This window comes from Syngnathus scovelli, unplaced genomic scaffold (genome assembly GCF_024217435.2).
Source record: "Syngnathus scovelli strain Florida unplaced genomic scaffold, RoL_Ssco_1.2 HiC_scaffold_243, whole genome shotgun sequence".
In the NCBI taxonomy this organism is placed as follows: domain Eukaryota; kingdom Metazoa; phylum Chordata; class Actinopteri; order Syngnathiformes; family Syngnathidae; genus Syngnathus; species Syngnathus scovelli.
The window spans coordinates 539-10,000 of NW_026061337.1; positions in this window are offsets into that span (position 1 = coordinate 539).

A 9,462-nucleotide genomic window follows, 5' to 3' on the forward strand; every position below is an offset into this window, starting at 1 on the left:
CCGAACGAGCGAAAATTCGGCCTCTTTCCCTGGAGGTCCGGAACATTTTGGCGAATATTTTCTAAGTGCCAACGGGTGCTCCGCCGTAAAGTGTCCGCCTCGGCTGGTTCCCCCGGTCGGCCAGAACAAGTGAAAATTCGGCCTCTTCCCCTGGAGGTCCGGAACATTTTGGCGAATATTTCCTAAGTGCCAACGGCTGCTCCGCCGTAAAGTGTCCGCCTCGGCCGGTTCACCCGGTCGGCCAGAACAAGTGAAAATTCGGCCTCTTCCCCTGGAGGTCCGGAACATTTTGGCAAATATTTCCTAAGTGCCAACGGCTGCTCCGCCGTAAAGTGTCCGACTCGGCCGGTTCCCCCGGTCGGCCAGAACAAGTGAAAATCCGGCCTCTTCCCCTGGAAGTCCGGCCGAGTTAAGGCAAATATTTCCTAAGTGCCAACGGCTGTTCCGCCGTAAAGGGTCCGACTCGGCTGGTTCCCGATGTCGGCCAGAACAAGTGAAAAATCGGCCTCTTCCCCTGGAAGTCCGGCCGAGTTCGGCGAATATTTCCTAAGTGCCAACGGCTGTTCCGCCGTAAAGAGTCCGACTCGGCTGGTTCCCGATGTCGGCCAGAACAAGTGAAAATCCGGCCTCTTCCCCTGGAGGTCCGGAACATTTTGGCAAATATTTCCTAAGTGCCAACGGCTGCTCAGCCTTAAAGTGTCCGACTCGGCTGGTTCCCGATGTCGGCCAGAACAAGTGAAAATCCGGCCTCTTCCCCTGGAAGTCCGGCCGAGTTAAGGCGAATATTTCCTAAGTGCCAACGGCTGTTCCGCCGTAAAGAGTCCGACTCGGCTGGTTCCCGATGTCGGCCAGAACAAGTGAAAATCCGGCCTCTTCCCCTGGAAGTCCGGCCGAGTTAAGGCAAATATTTCCTAAGTGCCAACGGCTGTTCCGCCGTAAAGAGTCCGACTCGGCTGGTTCCCGATGTCGGCCAGAACAAGTGAAAATCCGGCCTCTTCCCCTGGAAGTCCGGCCGAGTTAAGGCGAATATTTCCTAAGTGCCAACGGCTGCTCAGCCTTAAAGTGTCCGACTCGGCTGGTTCCCGATGTCGGCCAGAACAAGTGAATATTCGGCCTCTTCCCCTGGAGGTCCGGAACATTTTGGCAAATATTTTCTAAGTGCTAACGGCTGTTGCGCCGTAACGTGTCCGACCCGGCTGGTTCTCCCGGTCGGCCCGAACGAGCGAAAATTCGGCCTCTTCCCCTGGAGGTCCGGAACATTTTGGCGAATATTTCCTAAGGGCCAACGGCTGCTCCGCCGTAAAGAGACCGACTCGGCTGGTTCCCGATGTCGGCCAGAACAAGTGAAAATTCGGCCTCTTCCCCTGGAGGTCAGTTGAAGTTTAACGAATATTTCCTAAGTGCCAACGGCTGCTCCGCCGTAAAGTGTCCGACTCGGCTGGTTCCCGATGTCGGCCAGAACAAGTGAATATTCGGCCTCTTCCCCTGGAGGTCCGGAACATTTTGGCAAATATTTCCTAAGTGCCAACGGCTGCTCCGCCGTAAAGAGTCCGACTCGGCTGGTTCCCGATTTCGGCCAGAACAAGTGAAAATTCGGCCTCTTCCCCTGGAAGTCCGGCCGAGTTCGGCGAATATTTCCTAAGTGCCAACGGCTCTTGCGCCGAAAAGCGTCCGACTCGGCTGGTTCCCGATGTCGGCCAGAACAAGTGAATATTCGGCCTCTTCCCCTGGAGGTCCGTTCAAGATTAACGAATATTTTCTAAGTGCCAACGGCTGCTCCGCCGTAAAGCGTCCGTCTCGGCTGGTTCCCGATGTCGGCCAGAACAAGTGGAAATTCGGCCTCTTCCCCTGGAAGTGCGGCCAAGTTTGGCGAATATTTCCTAAGTGCCAACGGCTGCTCCGCCGTAAAGCGTCCGACTCGGCTGGTTCCCGATGTCGGCCAGAACAAGTGAAAATTCGGCCTCTTCCCCTGGAGGTCCGTTCAAGTTTAACGAATATTTTCTAAGTGCCAACGGCTGCTCCGCCGTAAAGGGTCCGACTCGGCTGGTTCCCGATGTCGGCCAGAACAAGTGAAAATCCGGCCTCTTCCCCTGGAGGTCAGTTGAAGTTTAACGAATATTTTCTAAGTGCCAACGGCTGCTCCGCCGTAAAGCGTCCGACTCGGCTGGTTCCCGATGTCGGCCAGAACAAGTGAAAATTCGGCCTCTTCCCCTGGAGGTCAGTTGAAGTTTAACGAATATTTTCTAAGTGCCAACGGCTGCTCCGCCGTAAAGCGTCCGACTCGGCTGGTTCCCGATGTCGGCCAGAACAAGTGAAAATTCGGCCTCTTCCCCTGGAGGTCAGTTGAAGTTTAACGAATATTTTCTAAGTGCCAACGGCTGCTCCGCCGTAAAGCGTCCGACTCGGCTGGTTCCCGATGTCGACCAGAACAAGTGGAAATTCGGCCTCTTCCCCTGGAGGTCAGTTGAAGTTTAACGAATATTTTCTAAGTGCCAACGGCTGTTCCGCCGTAAAGAGTCCGACTCGGCTGGTTCCCGATGTCGGCCAGAACAAGTGAAAATTCGGCCTCTTCCCCTGGAGGTCCGTTCAAGATTAACGAATATTTTCTAAGTGCCAACGGCTCTTGCGCCGAAAAGCGTCCGCCTCGGCTGGTTCCCGCGGTCGGACACAAAATGTGTCAATTCGGCCTCTCTGAGGTACCAGGGGTAGGCTTTATGTACTTGGTCCCCCCACTTAGTGTACTCATCACTTTACCCCCCTTTCGCAAAATATAGTCGGCACGTATGTGCAGAACTGTTTATTTTCATTTTAAAAATTGTCTAAGTGCCAGCGGAAGCTGTCACACGAACTGTCCTAGCTACCACGGTGCCCATCCCGGGCAGTGACGGCAAAAGGCCGATGTGTGTTTATGGAAGTCTGAATAATTTCTAAGTGCCAACGGCTCAACCGCCGTAAAGTGTCCGCCTCGGCTGGTTCTCCCGGTCGGCCCGAACGAGCGAAAATTCGGCCTCTTCCCCTGGAGGTCCGGAACATTTTGGCGAATATTTTCAAAGTGCCAACGGCTGCTCCGCCGTAAAGTGTCCGCCTCGGCTGGTTCCCCCGGTCGGCCAGAACAAGTGAAAATTCGGCCTCTTCCCCTGGAGGTCCGGAACATTTTGGCGAATATTTTCAAAGTGCCAACGGCTGCTCCGCCGTAAAGTGTCCGCCTCGGCTGGTTCCCCCGGTCGGCCAGAACAAGTGAAAATTCGGCCTCTTCCCCTGGAGGTCCGGAACATTTTGGCGAATATTTCCTAAGTGCCAACGGCTGCTCCGCCGTAAAGTGTCCGACTCGGCTGGTTCCCCCGGTCGGCCAGAACAAGTGAAAAATCGGCCTCTTCCCCTGGAAGTCCGGCCGAGTTAAGGCAAATATTTCCTAAGTGCCAACGGCTGCTCAGCCTTAAAGGGTCCGACTCGGCTGGTTCCCGATGTCGGCCAGAACAAGTGAAAATCCGGCCTCTTCCCCTGGAAGTCCGGCCGAGTTAAGGCGAATATTTCCTAAGTGCCAACGGCTGCTCAGCCTTAAAGTGTCCGACTCGGCTGGTTCCCGATGTCGGCCAGAACAAGTGAATATTCGGCCTCTTCCCCTGGAGGTCCGGAACATTTTGGCAAATATTTCCTAAGTGCCAACGGCTGCTCCGCCGTAAAGTGTCCGACTCGGCTGGTTCCCGATGTCGGCCAGAACAAGTGAAAATCCGGCCTCTTCCCCTGGAAGTCCGGCCAAGTTCGGCGAATATTTCCTAAGTGCCAACGGCTGCTCCGCCGTAAAGAGACCGACTCGGCTGGTTCCCGATGTCGGCCAGAACAAGTGAAAATTCGGCCTCTTCCCCTGGAGGTCAGTTGAAGTTTAACGAATATTTCCTAAGTGCCAACGGCTGCTCCGCCGTAAAGTGTCCGACTCGGCTGGTTCCCGATGTCGGCCAGAACAAGTGAATATTCGGCCTCTTCCCCTGGAGGTCCGGAACATTTTGGCAAATATTTCCTAAGTGCCAACGGCTGCTCCGCCGTAAAGAGTCCGACTCGGCTGGTTCCCGATTTCGGCCAGAACAAGTGAAAATTCGGCCTCTTCCCCTGGAAGTCCGGCCGAGTTCGGCGAATATTTCCTAAGTGCCAACGGCTCTTGCGCCGAAAAGCGTCCGACTCGGCTGGTTCCCGATGTCGGCCAGAACAAGTGAATATTCGGCCTCTTCCCCTGGAGGTCCGTTCAAGATTAACGAATATTTTCTAAGTGCCAACGGCTGCTCCGCCGTAAAGCGTCCGTCTCGGCTGGTTCCCGATGTCGGCCAGAACAAGTGGAAATTCGGCCTCTTCCCCTGGAAGTGCGGCCAAGTTTGGCGAATATTTCCTAAGTGCCAACGGCTGCTCCGCCGTAAAGCGTCCGACTCGGCTGGTTCCCGATGTCGGCCAGAATAAGTGGAAATTCGGCCTCTTCCCCTGGAGGTCAGTTGAAGTTTAACGAATATTTTCTAAGTGCCAACGGCTGCTCCGCCGTAAAGCGTCCGACTCGGCTGGTTCCCGATGTCGGCCAGAACAAGTGAAAATTCGGCCTCTTCCCCTGGAAGTGCGGCCAAGTTAAGGCAAATATTTCCTAAGTGCCAACGGCTGTTCCGCCGTAAAGGGTCCGACTCGGCTGGTTCCCGATGTCGGCCAGAACAAGTGAAAATTCGGCCTCTTCCCCTGGAGGTCAGTTGAAGTTTAACGAATATTTTCTAAGTGCCAACGGCTGCTCCGCCGTAAAGCGTCCGACTCGGCTGGTTCCCGATGTCGGCCAGAACAAGTGAAAATTCGGCCTCTTCCCCTGGAGGTCCGTTCAAGTTTAACGAATATTTTCTAAGTGCCAACGGCTGCTCCGCCGTAAAGCGTCCGACTCGGCTGGTTCCCGATGTCGGCCAGAACAAGTGAAAATTCGGCCTCTTCCCCTGGAGGTCAGTTGAAGTTTAACGAATATTTTCTAAGTGCCAACGGCTGCTCCGCCGTAAAGCGTCCGACTCGGCTGGTTCCCGATGTCGGCCAGAACAAGTGAAAATTCGGCCTCTTCCCCTGGAGGTCAGTTGAAGTTTAACGAATATTTTCTAAGTGCCAACGGCTGCTCCGCCGTAAAGCGTCCGACTCGGCTGGTTCCCGATGTCGGCCAGAACAAGTGAAAATTCGGCCTCTTCCCCTGGAGGTCCGTTCAAGTTTGGGGAATATTTTCTAAGTGCCAACGGCTGCTCCGCCTTAAAGCGTCCGACTCGGCTGGTTCCCGATGTCGGCCAGAACAAGTGAAAATCCGGCCTCTTCCCCTGGAAGTCCGGCCGAGTTAAGGCAAATATTTCCTAAGTGCCAACGGCTGCTCAGCCTTAAAGGGCCCGACTCGGCTGGTTCCCGATGTCGGCCAGAAGAAGTGACAATTCGGCCTCTTCCCCTGGAGGTCTTTTCAAGTTTAACGAATATTTTCTGAGTGCCAACGGCTGCTCCGCCTTAAAGCGTCCGACTCGGCTGGTTCCCGATGTCGGCCAGAACAAGTGACAATTCGGCCTCTTCCCCTGGAGGTCCTTTCAAGTTTAACGAATATTTTCTAAGTGCCAACGGCTGCTCCGCCGTAAAGCGTCCGACTCGGCTGGTTCCCGATGTCGGCCAGAACAGGTGAAAATTCGGCCTCTTCCCCTGGAGGTCCGTTCAAGTTTGGCGAATATTTTCTAAGTGCCAACGGCTGCTCCGCCTTAAAGTGTCCGACTCGGCTGGTTCCCGATGTCGGGCAGAACAAGTGACAATTCGGCCTCTTCCCCTGGAAGTCCGGCCGAGTTTGGCGAATATTTTCTAAGTGCCAACGGCTGCTCCGCCGTAAAGAGTCCGACTCGGCTGGTTCCCGATGTCGGCCAGAAAAAGTGACAATTCGGCCTCTTCCCCTGGAGGTCCTTTGAAGTTTAGCGAATATTTTCTAAGTGCCAACGGCTCTTGCGCCGAAAAGCGTCCGCCTCGGCTGGTTCCCGCGGTCGGCCGTAATAGGCGAAAATTCGGCCTCTTCCCCTGGAGCGACCTCCAAATTTGGGCGAAATTTTTTCTAAGTGCCTAAAGGTACCAGGGGTTTGGGTACCAGGGGTGCATTACCAACTGGTCTTTTGTCAACCCATGTACTTTTTCTAGAGTACATGGGTTGGTCCCCCCACTTAGTGTACTCATCACTTTACCCCCCTTTCGCAAAATATAGTCAGAACGAGCATGGGGGACGCAATTGTTTTCCATGCAAATCAATTGGGCCTGGTCCGAGCGCTGGTAACGGCCGCCAGCAAGCGTCCCCTGCTCGGATAGCAGAACTGAAGAAGGCACGGCACTTCCAGAGAGAGAGAGAAAATTTTCTAAGTGCCACATTTCTCAAAAATTTTCAAAGTGCCACATCTCTCAAAAAATTTCTAAGTGCCACATCTCTCAAAAAATTTCTAAGTGCCACATCTCTCAAAAAATTTCTAAGTGCCACATCTCTCAAAAACTTTCAAAGTGCCACATCTCTGAAAAACTTTCTAAGTGCCACGTCTCTGAAAAATTTTCTAAGTGCCACGGCACGGCTGTGAAATATTCAAAGTCCTACAGGCATTGGCAGAATGCGCGGACGGCCGTCTGCTCCCGGCGGCCGCCGCGAAGCTACTACCCCCTCCCGGGGACGGCTGTCTGCTCCCGGCAGCCGTCCTTACCCCCCTCCCCCGTTTGCACCGCCTGAAGTTAGACCCGCCTTGGTAGGGCCCCCACCGGCCCCGGCTCGCCGGCGTTGGGTGGACGGTTCCTGCCCACTTGCGGGTCCCGGTCGCTTGGCAACCGACCGGGGAGGACCAGCCGCCTCCTTAAACACAGGCTGGAAGGGAAATCCGGTCAAGCTACGGAGGACCGGCCGCCTCCTTAAACACAGGCCGGAAGGGAAATCCGATCAAGCTACGGAGGACCGGTCGCCTCCCTAAACACAGGCCGGGCAAAAATCTGCGAATGGGCCCGTCAAGGGTAGTGGGTCATCCAAGGTGGGAGGTACCGGCCGCCTCCTTAAACACAGGCCGGGCAAAAATCTGCGAATGGGCCCGTCAAGGGTAGTGGGTCATCCAAGGTGGGAGGTACCGGCCGCCTCCTTAAACACAGGCCGGGCAAAAATCTGCGAATGGCCCGTCAAGGGTAGAAGGTCATCCAAGGAGGGAGGTACCGGCCGCCTCCTTAAACACAGGCCGGGCAAAAATCTGCGAATGGCCCGTCAAGGGTTGTTGGTCATCCAAGGAGGGAGGTACCGGCCGCCTCCTTAAACACAGGCCGGGCAAAAATCTGCGAATGGCCCGTCAAGGGTTGTTGGTCATCCAAGGAGGGAGGTACCGGCCGCCTCCTTAAACACAGGCCGGGCAAAAATCTGCGAACGGCCCGTCAAGGGTTCTGTCTCATCCAAGAAAGGGGTACCGGCCGCCTCAGAGGCCGGAGCGAAGGGGGCGAAAGGCTGTCGATGGGGAAGGATCGGGGCCACGGCTAATCTAGCGATGCCCGCGTCGGGCGGTCACTCCGACGAATGAGCGGGGCCGAATCCGGCGCGAGGCGGCCTTCAGGCACGTGGTTCGAGACGACCTCACCCGGCTCTAGCCCGGAGGATCGGAGGCAACGGCCGTCTCCTTAAGCTAAGGCCGGACGAAAATCTGCGGATGCGGTCCATCCAAGGCAGACGGAGGTACCGGCCGCCTCGGTAAACAATGCCCGGGCAAAAATCTGCGAACGGCCCGTCAAGGGTTCTGTCTCATCCAAGAAAGGGGTACCGGCCGCCTCAGAGGCCGGAGCGAAGGGGGCGAAAGGCTGTCGATGGGGAAGGATCGGGGCCACGGCTAATCTAGCGATGCCCGCGTCGGGCGGTCACTCCGACGAATGAGCGGGGCCGAATCCGGCGCGAGGCGGCCTTCAGGCACGTGGTTCGAGACGACCTCACCCGGCTCTAGCCCGGAGGATCGGAGGCAACGGCCGTCTCCTTAAGCTAAGGCCGGACGAAAATCTGCGGATGCGGTCCATCCAAGGCAGACGGAGGTACCGGCCGCCTCGGTAAACAATGCCCGGGCAAAAATCTGCGAACGGCCCGTCAAGGGTTCTGTCTCATCCAAGAAAGGGGTACCGGCCGCCTCAGAGGCCGGAGCGAAGGGGGCGAAAGGCTGTCGATGGGGAAGGATCGGGGCCACGGCTAATCTAGCGATGCCCGCGTCGGGCGGTCACTCCGACGAATGAGCGGGGCCGAATCCGGCGCGAGGCGGCCTTCAGGCACGTGGTTCGAGACGACCTCACCCGGCTCTAGCCCGGAGGATCGGAGGCAACGGCCGTCTCCTTAAGCTAAGGCCGGACGAAAATCTGCGGATGCGGTCCATCCAAGGCAGACGGAGGTACCGGCCGCCTCGGTAAACAATGCCCGGGCAAAAATCTGCGAACGGCCCGTCAAGGGTTCTGTCTCATCCAAGAAAGGGGTACCGGCCGCCTCAGAGGCCGGAGCGAAGGGGGCGAAAGGCTGTCGATGGGGAAGGATCGGGGCCACGGCTAATCTAGCGATGCCCGCGTCGGGCGGTCACTCCGACGAATGAGCGGGGCCGAATCCGGCGCGAGGCGGCCTTCAGGCACGTGGTTCGAGACGACCTCACCCGGCTCTAGCCCGGAGCGAAAAACACTCTTATAACCTGACCGACATGCGCCCATGACCCGCCTTGGTAGGGCCCCCACCGGCCCCGGCTACCGCCGGCGTTGGGTGGACGGTTCCTCCCCACTTGCGGGTCGCACTCCAGCGCTACGGCCGCCGCGCGAGCGCGCGCCCCGCGCCGCCCGCGCAGGCCTAGCGCGAACCGTACGGCAGCGAAACCGAGACGCCCCGGCTCAACCTCACCCAGAGGCCATCCACGGAGGCCGAGCGCGCGATCCGACTTGCGGCACGCCACGTGGGCGTCCGCCGGCCGCGCCGGTCGACCGCGAAACCGATTTCTCAAAGACCAAGCCCGAGTCCCAACCTCCGCACATATCCGCACACGCCTTCCCGACCACCGCGAAGCGGGAGGCGTCTATCGTGGCCGCCGGGGCGTATGACCCCTCCGCGTGAGGCGTGCGGGCTCGGGGGGGCCGCAACGACCGAGTCTGACTCGGACGGGGCGCAGCTTCCCTCCCGGTCGCAGCATCAGCGCCGAACGCGCGACGTCACCAGCCCCCCGGAACGGTTCGTCGGGAGCGCGGCAATGGCCCACATCTCACCTCGCCAGCCGGCCGCAGCGGGCCGCGCCGAACCGAGTCTGACTCGGGGTGCGCACAGTCCCGTCTGGGTCACGGAGGCGACGAGCTGTGACCGCCACCGTCGCCCCTTCGTCCTTCCGGATCCCCCCAGCGCCGGCAAAACTCCGCATCCTGGCCGCATCGCGTGACCGGGCGGGCCGCAACGACCGAGTCTGACTCGGACGGGGCGCA